This window comes from Danio rerio, chromosome 18 (assembly GCF_049306965.1).
Source record: "Danio rerio strain Tuebingen ecotype United States chromosome 18, GRCz12tu, whole genome shotgun sequence".
NCBI classification, from domain to species: Eukaryota; Metazoa; Chordata; class Actinopteri; order Cypriniformes; family Danionidae; genus Danio; species Danio rerio.
The window spans coordinates 5,935,846-5,956,625 of NC_133193.1; the positions used below are offsets into that span (position 1 = coordinate 5,935,846).

Below are 20,780 nucleotides of genomic sequence, written 5' to 3' on the forward strand. Positions count from 1 at the left end.
AATCACTGCATTAAATTACATTTTCTCCCGCATTGTCTTTAAAATATGAGAATTTATTCCCCCCGTATTTGCAATGGAGTTTCTGCACCAGTCTGCTGCTACTGTGCTTACACAGTCTTTCATCTCGTTTAACACTTGAACAACTAAATCAGGGGTGGCCAACCCTGTTTCTGGAGAGCCACCTTCCTGCAGATTTCAGTTGCTACCCATATCAAACACACCTGAACCAATTAATCATGACCTAAACACCACGTGATAATTACAGGCAGGTGTGTTTGATATGGGTTGCAACTGAAATCTGCAGGAACGTTGCTCTCCAGGAACAGGGTTGGCCATCCCTGAATTAAATGAATACTTAAGTCTATTTAACAGAAAGTATTGTAATTACATTACAACATCGATGCTGCAAAGGGAACCTTATGAAATTAAAAATAATCACATTATATGCTTTATTAAAGTTTGTCGTTGGCTGAAAAACACTAGCTGTGTATACTGTAGCCCATTTATATAAAAATTATTTAATTTTAATTATTAAAGGATTTAATATTTTAGCACCAAATGCTTAAATATTAAATCCTGAAACTATATTTCATGTAGTCATGACAGAACGTAATCAGACTTTATATAATAAAAATAACATTTTATTCAACCCCATACAATATAATACTGTAGCTTATAGACAGAACCAGCCAGCTAGCCAGCTAGTGCTTCTGCTGAACTGTCTAAAACTGCCACGTTTAAGGTCAGATTTCTTTAAAAATCTGTAATCTTTACTGCCTGATACAGATATCCGATAGTGAGTCTCAGACCAGACAAGAAGCACTGCATTAAATTTCATTTTACCCTGCCATCTCTTTAAAATATGCTAATTTATTTTCCTCAAGTATTTTCAATGGAGTTTCTGCACTCTGAGAAACTGTATTCTTATAAAGTCATGACAGAACATTATCAGACATTATATGATGAACCACAAAATAACATCTCAATCACATGCTATGAAAATTTCCAAGTGATATCTTAAGTCAGATTCTTATGTGTCTCTTATTTTGAAATGTAGACCGCTTTTAATTTTGATGTAGGCAACAGTTTGTTTCGTCCTTCGTGATTCATTGGATTCGTATGAAGGCGGGAATACTTATTCCTTCATGAAAGGTTAGTCAAATTTAAATGTCATTTACTGTGTATTAAATAGGGCCCTTTCTCAAATATCTCCTCGTGTTTGTTGTTTACTAGTGCGTGTGTTTGGCTTTATGTTTATTTTGTACTGAGTGTTGATTTTAACAGTTGGAGTCAAGTTTTTGTGGTGCTTTGATTTGTTATGGTATCTGAAGAGAAGCCAGAGGGAGATTGAGAAAATGACAGAGATGAATAGCATGTATGGAGGGGAAGGAATACTAAAAGAGATGCTGACAGAGAGCGATAGAGATTTGGGAAGCCACAGTTTCTTATCAGTAAAGGTCACTCGAGCAATTACTCTACACATTGATGAACGCTGGCTTTCAGAAGGCGTGTGTTTTGTAGAATGAAGGTGTGTTTGTGTTTTTAACATGGGAATTCATGTCTGAAGCCCTGTTTTTTTTTTTTATTATTATTGAAGCTTATGGTCAATTCACTGTGTTCAAATATTTACTTAAAAAAAAATGAAGGCTGTTTTCATGTATTCTGTTGGATGTAAAGTAAATTCACTTGAGTCAGACAGAGGACAAACTCAAATAAGCTGCAAATATTGATCACGGTGATGTTAAAGGAATATAAATGAAATTCTGTCATCATTTACTCGCCTTTCATGTGTTTAGAACCTATTTGAGTTTTATTCTGCTGTTGAACACACAAAAAAAAGACATTTTGAAGAATGCTACCCATTGACTTCCATAGTATTTCCTTCTATAAAAGTTGGTTGTCAGCCACCAGCGTTCTTGAAAGTGTATTATTTTATTATTCGAAAGAGACATGGCCTAAAATCAAAATCACGAATAATTTTACATTTTAACTCGATTATGATTAATGAACGATTACTTTATACATTTATTTTGTTTCTTAGGCCGTACTCACACTAGGTACAGTGGCCTCGAACCGGGCCAAAGCACGCTTGTCCCCCCCGACGGCCCGCACTCACACCACAGTCGGGCCTCTGCACGCTTGCGTCATCGCTGCTGTGCTGTTCAGTGAGAAGCGCTCTCACTCAGCAGCACAGTGGAGATTTCTCTAGTTATATATCGTGTCAGTCGTTTGACATGCAGTCAAATATTTCACCAAACAGTCCTTAGGGATGCAGTGACACGCAGTCAGATATTTCGCCGAACAGGTCTGCCACTTTTGGCGCTCATAATCATAATGCTCTCGTGCCGCAGGAATTAGGAGGTCTGCTGAAGGTGCGCAGCTGTCGTGCAGCAAGAGGTTTGCGTCTTTAATAAACCACGGCAGTTTGCGTTCACTGAACAGTAAGAATGATTAACAAATCCATATGAAACAGCCCCTTAAAAGTGACGTCTCGCTTTCAGTTTCGAGCCTAATTAATTAATTAATTAATTTATATATTTATTTATTTATGTTTCAGTAAAATATTCACAAACCATGTTCAAACCATGACCTTTTGTGAATCAAGTTCAAGTAATGAATGTATTTATTAAATATATTAGAATGGCACACTGGGGGGTGGCATGGTGGCTCAGTGTTTAGCACTGTGACCTCACAGCAAGAAGGTAGTTGGTTCGAAACCTTTTCTGGGCCAGTTGGTATTTCTATATGGAGGTTGCATGTTCTCCCTGCGTTGGCGTGGCTTTCCTCTGGGTGCTCCAGTGTCCCCCAAAGACGTGGTGTTGGTGATTTGAATAAGCTAAATTGGATGAAGTGTGTGTGTGAATGGGTGTTTTCCAGTGCTGGGTTGCAGCTGGAAGGGCATCCGCTGCGTAAAACATGCTTGAATAGTTGGCGGTTTATTCCGCTGTGGCAATCAGTAATAAATAAAGGGATTAAGCTGAAGGAAAATGAATGAATGAAATGTCTCACTGTCATTTAAATGCATCTATATTTTCTTGACGGTGTACTCTCTCACTCTCGCTCTCTCTCTCTATTTAGCTGTAGAACTTGCAAGAAGAATCCGATCGTTCACCCTGAAAGTCTTTTAGAGTTCACTTCTGAACTTTCTCATTTAGCAGATCGATCAGTCGCTGAGGACTCAGTCCGGCAGTAATGAATACCCACTGCTTATTTCTCTTTCTCTCACCACTGATTTTAGCATCCTGCTGAGAAGCACTCGCTGTGCTGTAAAGAGAAACACACACACACACACACACACACAAACACCTGCGAAGACATTTACAAAAGAAAGTCTTAGTGGTAAAGTGTCTTAAATGCTTAAAGTAACCACAAAATTGACAGTTCTTTGACCAATTGACTAAATTAGAGCTGCACAATATATCGTTTCAGCATTGATATTGCAGTGTGTGCATTTGCAATATTCACATCGCAGCATCTGCAATGAGAAGTTGTAATTATTGTTGTTCAGCAATGGAGAATGTACAGTGTTTACATTTTACATTACATTTGATTAATCAATAATAGGAGCAGAACAAAATAGAGATAATCATGAAGTGGCACTTCTCATATTGACAAATTGAACATAGACCAATGTTGCAATTCTAAGAAATACTCACCGGCCACTTTATTAGGTACACCTTACTAGTAGTGGGTTGGCCCCCCTTTTGCCTTCAAAACTGCCTTAATACTTCATAGCATAGATTCAACAAGGTACTGGAAATATTCCTCAGAGATTTTGTTCCATATTGACATGATAGCATTACACAGTTGCTGCAGATTTGTCGGCGGCACATCCATGATGTTAATCTTCGGTTCCACCACATCCCAAAGGTGCTCTATTGGATTGAGATCTGGTGACTGTGGAGGCCATTTGAGTACAGGGAACTCATTGTCATGTTATTTGCACTTTATGACATGGTGCGTTATCCTGCTGGAAGTAGCCATCAGAAGATGGGTACACTGGGGTCATAAAGGGATGGACATGATCAGCAACAATACTAGGGTAGGCTGCGGTGGTGACACGATGCTGCTAATGGGCCCAAAGTGTGACAAGAAAAAATCTCCCACACCATTACACCACCACCAGCCTGACTCATTGATGCAAGGCAGGATGAACCCATGCTTTCATGTTGTTGATGTCAAATTCTGACCCTCCGAATGTTGCAGCATAAATTGAGACTCATCAGACCAGGCACTGTTTCTCCAATCTTCTATTGTTTAATTTTGGTGAGCCTGTGTGAATTGCAGCGTCAGTTTCCTGTTCTAAGCTGACAGGTGTGGCATCCGGTTCTGCTGCTGTAGCCCATCTGTCTCAAGGTTGGACGTGTTGTACATTCAGAATTGCTCTTCTGCAGACCTCGGTTGTAAAGAGTGATTATTTGAGTTACTTTTGCCTTTTTATTAGCTTGAACCAGTCTAGCCATTCTCCTCTGGCATCACCAAGGCATTTGCGCCCACAGAACTGGTGCTCACTGGATATTTTTTCTAACCCTTAGAAATGGTTGTGCATGAAAATCCAAGTTGATCATCTGAAAAAAACAAATAACAGCCCGTCTGGCACCAACAACAATGCCACGTTTAAAGTCACTCAAATCATCTTTCTTTCCCATTCTGATGCTCTGTTTGAACTGCAGCAGATTGTCTTGACCATGTCTACCTGCCTAAATCCATTAAGTTGCTACCATGTAATTGGCTGATTAGAAATTTGCGTTAACAAGCAGTTGGAAAGGTGTACCTAATAAAGTGGCCGGTAAGTGTATAAGTATGTTAATAATTTAAACTTTTATACCTTTTTGATGCATTTTTCCCTCTTCATTTACAAATATCATGATATATTGTGGATGGTTTTCTTGTGATACATTATCAAATATCAAGATAATATTGTATCGTGTTACTGTACCAGAATATCTGACTACTTATTTTACTTTTATCTTTGCTCTGTCTTATTTATTTATTCTTACAATTTCTTTGATTCACTCGTCTACAATATTATTAAAATCTAAATTAATGATTTCATTCCAAATAGAGCTATTCAAACCGTTGACCGTTTACAGCAGGGGTCACCAATCCTGGTCCTGGAGGGCCGGTGTCCCTGCAAGGTTTATCTCCAACTTGCCTCAACACACCTGCCTGGATGTTTCAAGTATACCAAGTAAGAGCTTGATTAGCTTGTTCAGGTGTGTTTGATTAGGAATGAAGCTAAAATCTGCAGGACACCGGCCCTCCAGGAACAAGTTTGGTGACCACTGGTTTACAGCCATTGACTAAATGTTGAAAAATATCTTGTGAAGATAATAACTTTTTAACTTAAGATATAGTCGTATAATCCCTGATCAATAACGTCTCTTTTCTGATTAGTCTTACTGGCATGTGTTACTGGCATGTGGTTCTGATTGCTGTTAATGGCATTTAGGAGGGATCACCCTGTCAATCACACAAGATCCACCAATTGCAAACCACAGCCATGCTTTCAACGCAAACTCAACTCCTGATAGCATTTGTTATTATTTGAGAAAGTATTTCACTCAGATATACGTTATGATGGGGTGAAAACACTTGAACACTGCAGTAACACGTTGTGTTGAACTGGTGGCAGAAACTGACAGCTGTTTAGTTCCGGTGCCAAGTGTCAGAGCTAAAATCAGATTAGGGATATGGATTATCCGGACACCTACTCCAATTACTTTAACAGTTTGCCAGCAGAAGACTGGTTGTCTTATACTATTAAGAGAACCCTTAGTAACGGGGTGAACATTCCTGACCCATCCTCACAGTCCAGACCATGACAAGATGATTCATTGTGGCCACTGACTGCAAGCGTTGTTTTCACTGCTGGTGTGTTGAGATCAAAATAAGCCATTGTAAACAGTGACTGTATCCAAAATCTCTGTCTATACCAGGACTATTCAATAAGTTTGTCATGTGGGCCGGTTCATGAAAAGCATCCTAAACGAAAGGCCGGAGAGATATGACTTGCTATATGAGTGATAACACAACTGCATATAAGAGTCCATATGCTGTATTTTTCCTTAAAGGGTCACGAAACACCAAAACACATGTGTTGAGCTGTTGACAGTCGTATATGTGTCCCACACTGCTAAAAACACTATTAGGACACCTATATTTCACTAAAAAGTGTAAATTGGTTGTTTTTGCGTTATTTCAAGCAAATTCGTACTTCCGGTTCGAAACCAATATTTGAAGCTGCGTCACGGTCATGACATAATAGCGTTGTATTCCAGCGTGCAGACTGGGCGTCTGTACCAGAGTGTGTCTTATTACGTCTTACAGTGTGATGCATTAATGCATGAGTAAGGCTTGGTTCAAACCAATCAGCACGCTCTATTGAGCAACTTTATTAATATTCATTACTATCACCGTGGTTACAGGACAGAGACGCCACGTTGTGTTGGCAAAACAAGCGTGAAGTGTTGCTTTTATAGTTTGCTGCAGTTAAGTTTCGTTTTCATTTTCTCTCTGTGAGAGCGCAGAGTCACGTGTGGATTACAGTGTACGCGACGCTCGACAACAATAACTTACGTGTCTAAGGAGGAACATTGTTTACCTGAGAGCTGTTCTCACCTGCAAACGCTGAGATCTGGATTAGCTTGTAGTCTCCTCTAAATAAAGACGCAGCTATAGTTGCTGGTGATTGTCCTGTCTCTACAGATTTGGTAAGTGAGCGACCAGCGCTCTTTGTTTATTCAGTTTGTTCGTATCTAAAAACTATTGCACCGAGTGTAAACACGTTAGCACCACAACCAAACTTTAACCTCGTGTAGGGTTTTTACTGCATTTAGTGACCGGAATAACACACGCGGCTTTCGTGTGCATCTAAGTTTCTGGGAAATGCGGAGGGTTATTATTCTGTCACTCGCCGTGCGGTATCAAACATTGCATGAAAAATACACGCTTAGAGCAGATCCTCGAATCAAATATCACGTTTGTTGCGAGGGGCATGAATGAATTCCCTGAATGAAAGAGCCAAACTGCAGTTAAAGTCCACCATTTAATAATTTGGCAAATAATTCGACTACAGATGTCCATGTAGGTTAAACACCATCACTTTCTACTGTGTGTGTGTGAATTTTGACTCTGAAACTCGCGCGTGCCCAAATAGACACTCCCACACCATCCCACTTTTCTGCCTCCGACACTCCCCCCTAAACAGAGCTGGACACGCCCACTTTTCTGACTTTTTCCAAAGTAGAGGTGTGAAAACACTCTGCTGAAACGAGGGGGTTTCATGGCCCTTTAAGGCACCCACGTTGGCTTTGTCTACATTAAAATGTTAATATATTGCATTTTGAATCTACATAATATCAGTGCATTGATCAATATACTTTTTTTTTTTACAAACATTCAAATGTTGTATTTCAGAGCACAACAAAAGCAGTGCATTGCTTAAGTAGGCTTCTTCTGCATTCAGGGTGCTTTCACACCTGTAAATCGATTCAGTTGTTCCAAAACAGAGATTACAATTGTTACATTGTTGCTCTATTAGCCTTTGGTGCGGTTCACTTTCACTCTGCAAAGTTTCTAATCAGACCAAAAGAGCTAAAACAAGTCACGTGCGAGTAAACTCTCCTTACATTGGACGGAGTGTCAGGGTTTATTTTGCAGTGTCCCGCTCAGCTGTCAGGAGAGGTGGTGGTTTGGTGGTGATTGACAGGGTGCGCGAGCGCGACGTGTCTGAGGAGAGATGCGGTGGGGAGGGGTGAGAAGGGTGCGCGACGATGCCTATTTGAGGACCGGGAGGGAGACGTGACATGCGAGATTACCGGGAGATCATCACTCGTTTGCGGGCATCCGGAAACTCGCGAAACTTCCCGCCATACTCATAATTCTCTCTTCATATAGCCGTAAGCCTATTACATATTCATAAAAAACTGTGATATAACCACGCTCGGATCAGATCGCTTTCTCACTGCAATCGAACCGCTCCAGGGTTCGTTTCAATCGAGCCGAGACCACCTCATTCAAGCGATCTCGGAGCGATTACTTTGGCGCGGAACAGAGCGTGATTGCCCTGTTCACATATGCCAAACGAACTGCGCTAACTGAGCAAACGAGACGCGTTCCAAAACAAAAATGTAGGTGTGAAAGCAGCCTCAGACACATTCATATTTTATTTTTTCAACTGCATAACAATTATGGATTCAACAATTATAGATTTCAATTGTACAATTAAATAGTCTGAAGAATACTCATGGTTTCAGGGTTATCGCGTCTAATATAATTTCAAACTTTATGTTAGGTAAGTAGCTATTTAGATTAACAGTTGTTGCCATCTGCGTTCATGTTTACATAATCATTTTAATAATAATTTGTCTAACTATGTTGTTTACATTGCACTGAAAGGCACGCACAACTCTCACCGTGAGATGTTTTTTACTACATGCACCCAGAAAGACGCAAGTGCGTTGCTCCGCTTGCGCGCACATATTGTCATATTCTTACATTAGAAATAACAAACTTGCAAGCGGAAAAGACGTGATATGGGAATGTATGCTGCTATAGCGTATTAGCCTCGGTGTACATACTTGGAACTTTAAACTAGCACACAGTTGGCAACTTGGCACAACTTTGTTAAATTGCAGCAGTTTTTTTTTTTTTTTTTTTACGTTTGTTACATGGTGCTATATGTTGGCTCACTTAACCGCCAACATGTGTTTCTTTACTTTAGAGTTACTTTTGCTTTACTTTTTCTGACCTGGCTGAGGCAAGGTTTTTTTTTTTTTTTTTTTTTTTTTTAATAGAGGAGCTCGACAATTAACAACACATGGTATAACTTCATTTACCTTTAAAAAAAATGAATGTAGATAATGTTATCTTCGAAGAACTCTGACTCCAGAGCTCTGCATGCCATATATGCAGATTAATAATAGTTTAAAGCAATGTGTTTGCTACTTTTGTACTCGTAAAATCACTGTCCATTCAGATAATTCTCTTTTCTTTTTCTTACATGTGTTAATAATGAGAATAATAATGTGTAAAATAATGAGAATACTTCCATCGCAGAATCCAACGTGACTACGTTCAAAAGTGAATTAACTAAGCTAAAAAATACCTCGCATTACATTTTAAAAAAAAGTAACTCAAATATTGTTACTTAATTTTTTAAAGGAATGCTTAACTTTTCTTGTTAGAAAATAATATTATCATACAAGTAACTCATGTTACTTGTAATGCATTACCCCCAACACTGACAAGGCTTTTTTGTTTGTTGCTGTGGCCATTTTATTAACCCTCTACAGCACGCATTATGATAGATCTATTAAAAAAATGTTTTTCTTTTCTTAAAATGGCTTAACTTGTGCTGTAAATAAATTGGAAAAATTTCTTTTTTAAGGTACTTTATGATATGCAACGTCCAACAGTGGATCTAATCTAGAAATTACAAATTTAGAACTTTCCTAATAATTAATATTTTTGTTGTTTGAAATTAATTACTTGGTGTTGCGGTATTATAAGCTTTAACACAGAACTTAAAAATGACGCCTTATACTTTCCAACAACTGATATTCCCACAGCTTTCATTCATTCCTTTCTTTTTTGCTGAATATTTTTGAAAACAACCATAATACTGTATTATCATGTAAACAACATACAGCAAATATAAATAATTTCTCCAGTAAATATTATAACAAATAAATAAACAGTTTAATACATCCAGATGCATCAGATTAATGTAGCTACTTGCTAACAATGTTTATATATATATATATATATATATATATATATATATATATATATATATATATATATATATTATACACTATTTACTATACTACGCCTGTCTTATCTGCATCTGAGCTAACTTACCTGAACTGTCTGCATCACTGCTCTTATCAAATGTCCAGTCTGCATCATTCTCATGGTCACTAACACCCATCTCATCCTCACTTTTATTTGCAGGAAGAGCCAGTTCTGTCCTTTTCTTCTTTTAATTGTCATATGACATGGTGGTGCTCGCTAATACACTGTTCCTTCTATTCATATCTATTGAAAAGTAGTATTGCCTTTAAAACTAGATTTAATCCGTAATGCAAATTCTATTAACATACACCTAATCAACATTGTATTATTAGCATTCATGTGGTTATTGTTACAACTTAAAAGTTCACAGCAGACCTTGCTAGCTAGCTAACCAATTGGCAATAATGCTAGTTCCACTATTGATATTTGGCAACACATATATTTGATCGATTTACAAAAAACGAATTTAAAAACTTGTTTCGAGCTGTGAATGTCTTCATAACTTGCTGGAGGTGATGTTTCAGATTTTTTTCTGGATCTGACATAATTTGATCCTTTGCTTTTATTGACGTTTACCACAATAAACGTCAGTCTGTCAGAAATCGCGCTACAGAAAACGCGGCATGTCATGTGACTTAACCAAATCACATTATTGGCTATAATAAAATCTTTTCTTTACAACGAAAAAGTCAATGTTGGTCTTAAAGAAACAGCGGCAGGGAAATTAACAGAAGTATCATGTTGCCAAGTGGCAACACCATGCGGTAGAGGGTTAATTGAAGCTTAATATATACATTTTTTTAAACTAAACTCTACACAGCTACACATAACTTGACAAATATACTTACAAATCCATATTTTAGCAACTGTAATTTAGCATGTTATATTTCAGTCTTCATTTGCATAACATAATACGGTTTGGTATAAGGTTTTTACGATTTTACAATTTTTTTTTGATAGTCTAGCAATAAATAAAGTAGCATGCACATCGCATCCAAACAAGCAGACTCAAAATAAATGATGAATCTCCAGTGCAGATTTCACAGTAATTGAAACTTTAATAGCTTGATGTTATTCTTTAAAGACTTGTCAGTCATCGCACATCAAGAGAGACTCTGTGTGTTTTTTCTGCTCATATCCTGAGTGGTTTCCCTAGCAACACTGAGTTTCTAACTGAGAGTTTGAGCCCCCCCCCCCCCCCCCCCCCCCCCACCCCCCCCCCCCCCCCACCCCCCCCCCCCCCCCCCCCTTCATTTCCTCGCGTCTTCTTTTTTTCCTCAATGGTAATCTGTCAGGTGAAAGATGCAGATTTTCTGACAGGCAGATGCCCCGGGAGGAGGCCACAGGAATGAATGAGGGGAAATTGATTTGTTCAGACGGCCAGAGAGGCAGAGCGAGAGGAGAAGATCTGTACGGGCTTACACTGATTGATTTCTGGGGAGATGACCAGGTCCTGTTCCCCTCCTCACCTGATGGCCCGAGTGAGAGGATAACAAAACGTCCCTCAATCTATTTCACCCCCACTTCCTGATAAATTGAATTGTTACGCATGAATAATCTTTCCGGTACATGGAGCCGAGTTACTCTCAGTGCATTAAAGACCGGAAGCCTCGCCACTTTCGTAGAACGGAAAAACCTCGTATTTATTTGTCTGGAGGTTTACAAACATAAAGCACAGTGCGATCTTTAATAAATCTGCAGGCGTGGGATATTACAAATGAACATGTTAGAAAAACAGACAGCGTCATAAAGTTTTGCACGTTTCTTTCAAGACGACATGAAATTGATTTCATGCATGGGAATACTTTCCTTGAGCGCGTTTATAAATGTCCCGGGCACGCTTCATCAGTGTGCATTATTCTAAAGAACAATCTCTTTGTTTTGATCATATTTCATCACAATGTAGTAAGTTCTGGCTGTGGAGTTACTTTTCTTTCCTGCTGCTATATCCGAGATCATGCAGCTGTGCAATTGTAGTATGATAGTAACTTTTCGGGATCCATCAAGTCAGGCCGTGCATTCTTTCACTCATTTTTATGATTAATGCTGTAATGTGGCACATTAAGAATGTTGAAGGTGAATTTTTTACAGTTCTTTTGGCTGTCGCTGGTTGAATAAAAACATCCTGGTCTTCACTGGGGTCATAATTGCTGTCAATTATCAAATTTTTCTTTAATAAAATGCTTCAACTTCAGGGTTGCCAGGTCTGTGTAACAAAATCCCCAATTGCCAGTCGCCCTAAACAAATATCAAAACTCAACGTATCTTTCACACTCCCTTTAAGCTTATTCCCTGTTTAATTAGAAGTTACCACAGTGGAATAAACCACCGATTACTTAGGCATATCTCCCATACCTAAAATACACTTTTACAGGCACTGTTATGCAGTATTTACAATACTGTAATATAATAAAATTCTTGGCTAAAGCCTAAACTGATTATAATGAAACAATTGGCTAAAGGCAGATAACTGATTACTAAATGAGTTTTTTTGCTATTTTTATTTCACCATTGCATGAAATAAAGAAGCTCGGTTTCAATCAGCCTATGTTAGTACACATTTTGAAGTATGGCATGAGAAACAAAGGGATGAAAATGCCAATTGTTGAATTAAATTCCAAAAATTTGCGCAAAAAAAAAAAAAATAATAGTGGCGTCATGGTGGCACAGTGGGTAACATGATTGCCTTGCAGCAAGGAGGTCACTGGTTTGAGCCTCGGCTAGGTCAGTTGGCATTTCTGTGTGGAGTTTGCATGTCCTCCCGTGTTCTGAGTGGCTGCACAAAGACATAACGCCAAATGAATCTATGCTGTTTTTCAGCCTTCCTAAAGCACATAAAGCACAGCTATGATCTCAGTAAAATCCATATTAGACATTTCGCAACGAAGCTAAAGTCACTGGGCAGACAGAAGCCCTGCCCATGACACGAATCCATCTATTGTGAAGTTAATTTGAACCATGAATAAAGCAAATTTTCTCCACCTTCAAGTAAAGATCTTTATATCGTGTTTCAAGTACAGTTGCAAGGATTCCCATTGATGTATTTTGAAAGATTCTAAATGTTCATGTGAATTATATAAACCAGTGGTTCTCAACTGGTTTGGCCATGGGACCCACATTTTTACATGGCCATCAATTTTAAGGAACTATAATATAATTTTAGGAATTACAATTCATTTGTATTTATTTGTTAACAAACACAAGTAGACAAATCATAAGAAAATCACCAAGACTTACAAATAAACAATTTTTTACTGCTGTCATTTAACAAAATGTATCAATATACAAAGAAATTACATGAAATATTACAAAGTAAAAATGTCAAATACTGTAAACAGTGGTTAGGGGGTCCCACTTTATATTAAGTGTCTTAATATCCATCCGTCTGTACTTACTGTGTTTAAAATGTATTTGAGAACACTTGTGATGCTTTTGAGTTGGGATAGAGGTTGGGTTATGGACAGGTTTGGTGGCATGGGTAGGTTTAAGGGAGGGTTAAGGTGTAAGGGATGGTCAATAGTGTATTTACAAATGTAATTACAAAAGTTAACTACAGATGTAATTACATACATGTGTTTAATCAATCATAGTTACACAGTAACCACATGTATTTACACAATAATTACATTGTACATTGTAATAAACTATTAATTCCTGTTTAAGTACATATTAGTTAAGGCCACTTAATATAAAGTGGGACCGGTTAGGGTAAGGAAAAAACTGAACTGTTAATAAAACATTAACACTGATCCTGTTGAACAGAACAAACCAGAAAATTAAAGTAAAATTATTTAAATAATAACTATTTTTATAATAATTACCACTTTTCTCTACAGTTATTGTGTGGGCTTTCGTGGCCTTTGCTACACGGTGAGCACAGTAAGATAAGCGGAGTGCCTGTACTTGTTTTGAACATGAAGATGTTCGGCACTTTTGTGATGCCCTCAGCTATTGGAGTCGTCTTTGAAAATAGTCCACAGGTTGGCCTTGCAACTGGGATGTTTGGTTGCTAAATGTCATTTTAATTTAGAAGGTTTCATTCTCTCTTGTGAGAGCTCTCACTATACACTGAGGTTTTAAGCCTTTTTTGTCTTCAATATATGTAAATCCATACTTTACATCTTCAGGGTTGTACTTGCGCTGACCTTTCACATGTCTAACTGTATGGTTGACGCACACACATTTCAAAATACAAGTTCGATACTAGCAAAATAAGTAAAAAATTTAACTTTTTTTTTTTTTTTTAATTAGAATATGCAAAAAGGTACATAAATTGGGATCATACAAATACAAAGAAACATCAACGAAAATAACAAAACGACAACAACAACAACAACAACAACAATCAGGTGCTGGTAGGTGCGTGTGTGCGTGTGTGTGCGTGCGAGTGTGTGCGTGCGTGTGTGTGCGTGTGCGTGTGTGCGTGCGTTCGCACGTGCGTGCGTGTGTGTGTGCGCATATGTGTGTGAAGGTAACATAGTGGACAGGTTGGTACATACCTAAGGGACAATAACAGTCAATAAATGAAGCAAATATCACAGATATAAATAAAACAGACAGAAAGAAACCAGTCAGTGGTAAGAAGTAACAATGATGCGAGTAATGTATGATGATAATAATGACAGTAAAAAGAAAGAAAAAACAATAGTAAAAATAACTGACAAAAACAATAATAAATATAGCTGCAAGCAGCAATTAACGGGGGTCAAGCAGTTTAGCAGGGTAAGGTCATATAGCAGTTAGGACGCCTGTAAGTAGTTTATTCGACAACGAAATATACGATTACAGTGTTAGAGTTTATAGATTGAGCTAACAAATATTTGATTAAACACTCCAGAGAAGCAACTTCGATTTTTACATATTGACAAATTTTTAATGAACATTTCGAGTGACCGCTTTTATGTCAAAGTGACCAGTATAAGCAGCCCTATGATATAATGTGTAGATCGAGTCATGGCACCTTAGACAAAGACACAGCATGTCAAATTTTAAGTTAATCAGATAAATGGTTACACAGATACAGTGATTTTACAATGTATAGCGCCATCATGTGGCCAATGTCTACGAGTTTTATGCTATGACCTTAGACTGACCTCTTGCATATGTGTAACAAGTTTGGTGAAGATATTTTAATGCATTCATGAGTTATGGCTATTTTAGCTCTTAATAAAAATGACAAAAGAGCAGTGAATAAGCTATTAGTGATCTCCTACTGCCATCTAGTGGCCACGGTGTAATTTATTTATGTGATTACAGCCATTTAGGTGTGCACAAACATATCCCTTCTATAATTGAGCATGTTCTAACTGTAAAAAATGAAAAATTTGTATTTTATTAAAATAATTAAAAATCTAGAGTAAAAAGTGTGAAAGGCTTTAACTAAATTTGATCTTAAATGGATTTATTGTGTTCATGCCATGTCAGTTTGGGTTTCAGAATGCATTACATTACATTACATTCTTTGCAATAGAGCAGTAAAATAAACAATAAGTGGTCTGTTACTGCCATCTAGAAGCCACAGTTGTGATTTTCCTTACATATGTTTTAAAACAATGTGTTTAATCATAGAACCAGTTTTACCTATTAGAATTATTATGAAGAGGTTAACTGGGACCAAATTAGATGTTTAATGCATAACAGTTTTTACATCAGGTCTAAATGTGATTCAGAATGATCCTAAATGCAATTTCCCTGACTTTAAACTCAAAAAATGTAAAACAACAAAGGTATGCAAATGTTTTGAACAATAAATAAGTGGACTTGTTGTGACATCTAGTGGTTAGAAATGGTAGGTGACAGTAAAAGTCTGTTATAGTGGCTAAAATGATAGAATATTGAAATTATGTGTTTTTGAGACCTTTAAACATCCAAGATGGACAAAAAAAAAAAAAAACTTATAAATCATTTCAGTGATAAGTGTGTAAATGAAGCACATTTACTTCATTTTTAAGCCATTTTAGCATGTTTTTAGAACCATTTCCATTGTTATAGCGCCACCTATTGCCCAATCTCCACAAGATTTTGCATGTTTATTCACATTGATATGAGACATCTGCTCACCAATTTCTGTGATGTTTTGGGTTTTCCTTATTGGTTTACAGGCATGTAGGTTCGTGTAGACACGCCCCTTTTGTTAATGAGCCTGTTACAGCTATCTAAAATGGAAAGTTCAACTTTCTTTTGATAATTATTGATCTACTCAGTCCAGAGGTTCATACAACACTGGTTTCGTTGCGATTGAGTTAAAAACCAGGGACTAGTTTGCAAAAGTAGGTTTTGTTTATATTGATGGTTTTTTTAATGAACGGTGTGAGTGACAGCAGTGGTTTTAGTGTCAAACTGTTCAGTATGAGCAGACCTATCATATGGTATGTAGATTAAGCGTTTTTTGTGAAATAGTATGTAAGTGAAGCAAATTTACTTTATTTTTAAGCGATTTAGCATTATTTAAAGACTATTTTTGCTATTATAGCGCCACCTATGGTTTGATCTTCACAAAATTTTGCAAGTTTCATCTCGTTGATATGCCACATGTGTTCACCAATTTCTGTGATGTTTTGAGTTTTCCTTATTGGTTTACAGGCATGTAGGTTCGTGTGGACAAGCCCCTTTTGTAAATTAGCCTGTTACAGCTAGCCAAAGTGAAAAGTTCAACTTTTTTTTGATAATTATTGATCTACAAAGTCCAGAGATTCCAACAACACTGGTTTCGTCGCGATTGAGTGAAAAACCAGGGACTAGTTCGCAAAAGTAGGTTTTTCCTATATTGATGAATATTTAACGAACGGTGTGAGTGACAGCAGTGGTTTGAGTGTCAAACTGTTTGGTATGAGCAGGCCTATCATATGATATGTATTTTGTGTGGTTGCGCAAAAGGTTGTGTGATACACAACCCATTACACACTAAAAATACGTAAAATCGCCCCCTAGTGGCCGATTTCTTTCAAAACTCTTACAGACCTCTAGGACCATGAGTCGAACATGCCCAGCGAGTTTCGTTTTGATCACTCATCGTTAACCTTGTTAAATGGCTGCTCAATTTTAATTGGCCAATGGCGGCCATGTTTTTTGAGATATGCCAATGTCCTTATAGTATGTTATGACAACTTGGTTAAAGACACTGCATGCCAAATTTCAAGCTGATCGGACGAATGGCTGTAAGGTTAGAGTAATTTTTATGTTTTTTTAGCTTTATAGCGCCACCATGTGGCCAAAGTCTGCGGGTTTTGCAGTGTCACCTCAAATTGAGCTTATGCATGTGTGTAGCAAGTTTGGTGATGATATCTCATTTCGTTCAAAAGTTATAGCTCCAATTAGCATTTAGCTTCAATTAGCGTCAAACATTGTTGTGTACTGTTTCGAGTGAGAATAAAAATGTCAACTTTTTTTTGATAATTATTGATATTCAGTGTCCAGAGAACATTTGAGAGCTGGTTTGGTTTAGATTGAGTGTAAAACCTAGGACTAGTTCGCAAAAGTAGGTTTCGGACAAATCGCGATGTAGCGGGAAAACGGTGCGTCGTAGAGCAAAAATTTCTGGTATACACTTTTGTTCAGGTTAACCCAAGGATTCAAAAAATGTAAAGTTTTTGAGTCTACGACAAACGGTGAACGAATAGCGGCCAAAAATGTTCGAAAAGTGTTTTTTTGGCGCCATAGCGCCACCTATGGTCTGATTTGGCTGATCTTTGGCCAGAACGTAGTGTACCGGGGTACTACCATCTGGCCAAGTTTCAGCTCTCTCGGCCTTACGGTTTGGTCTGGGCAATAGTGACTTCGGCAGAATAATAATAATAATAATAATAAATATAGCTGCAAGCAGCAATTAACGGGGTCAAGCAGTTTAGCAAGGTAAGGTCATATAGCAGTTAGGACGCCTGTAAGTAGTTTATTCGACAACGAAATATACGATTAGAGTGTTAAAGTTTATAGATTGAGCTAACAAATGTTTGATTAAACACTCCAGAGAAGCAACTTCGATTTTTACATATTGACGAATTTTTTATGAACATTTCGAGTGACCGCTTTTATGTCAAAGTGACCAGTATAAGCAGCCCTGTGATATAATGTGTAGATCGAGTCATGGCACCTTAGACAAAGACACGACATGTAAAATTTCTTGTTAATCAGATAAATGGTTACTCAGATACAGTGATTTTACAATGTATAGCGCCATCATGTGGCCATTGTCTACGAGTTTTATGCTATGACCTTAGACTGACCTCTTGCATATGTGTAACAAGTTTGGTGAAGATATTTTAATTCCTTCATGAGTTATGGCCATTTTAGCTCTTCTTAATAAAAATGACAAAAGAGCAGTGAATAAGCTATTAGTGATCTCCTACTGCCATCTAGTGGCCACGGTGTAATTTATTTATGTGATTACAGCCATTTAGGTATGCATAAACATATCCCTTCTATAATTGAGCATGTTCTAACTGTATAAAATGAAAAATTTGTATTTTATTAAAATAATTAAAAATCTACAGAGTAAAAAGTGTGACAAGCTTTGACTAAATTTGATCTTAAATGCATTAACTGTGTTCATGCCATGTCAGTTTGGGATTCAGAATGCATTACATAACATTACATTACATTCTTTGCTATAGAGCAGTAAAATAAACATCAAGTGCTCTGTTACTGCCATCTAGAAGCCACAGTTGTGATTTTCTTTACATGTTTTAAAACAAGGTGTTTAATTATAGAACCAGTTTTACCTATTAGAATTATTATGAAGAGGTTAACTGGGACCAAATAAGATGTTTAATGCATAACAGTGTTTACATCAGGTCAAAATATGATTCAGAATGATCCTAAATGCAATTTCCCTGACTTTAAACTCAAAAAATGTAAAACAACAAAGGTATGCAAATGTTTTGAACAATAAATAAGTGGTCTTGTTGTGACATCTAGTGGTTAGAAATGGTAGGTGACAGTTAAAAGTCTGTGTTATAGTGGTTAAAATGATAGAATATTGAAAATGTGTTTTTGAGACCTTTAAACATCCAAGATGGACAAAAAAATAACTTATAAATCATTTCAGTGATAGGTGTGTAAATGAAGCACATTTACTTCACTTTTAAGCCATTTTAGCATGTTTTCAGAACCATTTCCACTATTATAGCGCCACCTATTGCCCGATCTCCACAAGATTTTGCATGTTTATTCACATTGATATGCCACATCTGCTCACCAAATTCTGTGATGTTTTCAGTTTTCCTTATTGGTTTACAGGCATGTAGGTTCGTGTAGACACGCCCCTTTTGTCAACGAGCCTTTTACAGCTATCCAAAATGGAAAGTTCCACTTTTTTTTTTGATAATTATTGATCTACTCAGTCCAGAGGTTCATACAACACTGGTTTCGTTGCGATTGAGTTAAAAACCAGGGACTAGTTCGCAAAAGTAGGTTTTGTTTATATTGATGGTTTTTTAATGAACGGTGTGAGTGACAGCAGTGGTTTTAGTCTCAAACTGTTCAGTATGAGCAGACCTGTCATATGATATGTAGATTAAGTGTTTTTTGTGAAATGGTGTGTAAATGAAGCACATTTACTTTATTTTTAAGCGATTTAGCATTATTTAAAGACTATTTTTGCTATTATAGCGCCACCTATGGTTTGATCTTCACAAAATTTTGCAAGTTTCTTCTCATTGATATGGCACATGTGCTCACCAATTTCTGTGATGTTTTGAGTTTTCCTTATTGGTTTACAGGCATGTAGGTTCGTGTGGACACGCCTCTTTTGTAAATTAGCCTGTTACAGCTAGCCAAAGTGAAAAGTTAAACTTTTTTTTGATAATTATTGATCTACACAGTCCAGAGATTCCAAACACACTGGTTTCGTCGCGATTGAGTGAAAAACCAGGGACTAGTTCGCAAAAGTAGGTTTTTCCTATATTGATGAATATTTAACGAACGGTGTAAGTGACAGCAGTGGTTTGAGTGTCAAACTGTTCGGTATGAGCAGGCCTATCATATGATATGTATTTTGTGTGGTTGCGCAAAAGGTTGTGTGATACACAACCCATTACACACTAAAAATACGTAAAATCGCCCCCTAGTGGCCGATTTCTTTCAAAACTCTTACAGACCTCTAGGACCATGAGTCGAACATGCCCAGCGAGTTTCGTTTTGATCACTCATCGTTAACCTTGTTAAATGGCTGCTCAATTTTAATTGGCCAATGGCGGCCATGTTTTTTGAGATATGCCAATGTCCTTATAGTATGTTATGACAACTTGGTCAAAGACACTGCATGCCAAATTTCAAGCTGATTGGACTAATGGCTGTAAGGTTAGAGTAATTTTTATGTTTTTTTAGCTTTATAGCGCCACCATGTGGCCAAAGTCTGCGGGTTTTGCAGTGTCACCTCAAATTGAACTTATGCATGTGTGTACCAAGTTTGGTGATGATATCTCATTTCGTTCAAAAGTTATAGCTCCAATTAGCATTTAGCTTCAATTAGCATTGAACATTTTTGTGTACTGTTTCGCGCGAGAAAAAAATTTTCAACTTTTTTTTGATAATTATTGATATTCAGTGTCCAGAGAACATTTGAGAACTGGTTTGGTTCAGATTGAGTGAAAAACCTAGGACTAGTTCGTAAAAGTAGGTTTCGGACAAATGGCGATGTAGCGGGAAAACGGTGCGTCGTAGAGCAAAAAGTTCTGCTATACACTTTTGTTTGGGATAACCCAAGGATTCAAAAAATGTAAAGTTTTTGAGTCTACGACAAACGGTGAACGTATAGCGGTCAAAAACGTCCAAAATATTGGTTTTTGGCACCATAGCGCCACCTATGGTCCGATTTGGCTGATCTTTGGTGAGGATGTAGTGTACTGGAGTACTACAATCTGGCCAAGTTTCAGCTCTCTCGGACTTACGGTTTGGTCTGGGCAATAGTGACTTCGGCAGAATAATAATAATAATAATAAAAACTTTAACAAATACAATAGGGTTTCAGCGCTACGCGCTTGACC

The 20,780-nt window shown here is 37.4% G+C and overlaps 1 long non-coding RNA gene across 3 annotated transcripts in view; it reads left to right on the forward strand.

Annotated features, from left to right (window-relative positions):
- Positions 1–1,094: 1,094 nt before the first annotated feature.
- Positions 1,095–20,780, forward strand: part of LOC141378800 (uncharacterized) — a 227,260-nt gene continuing 207,574 nt past the window's right edge. For all 3 annotated transcript variants that reach the window (XR_012394254.1, XR_012394256.1, XR_012394255.1), the window contains exon 1: positions 1,095–1,152. This is a non-coding gene — a long non-coding RNA (uncharacterized lncRNA). The remainder of the gene's footprint in view (positions 1,153–20,780) is intronic.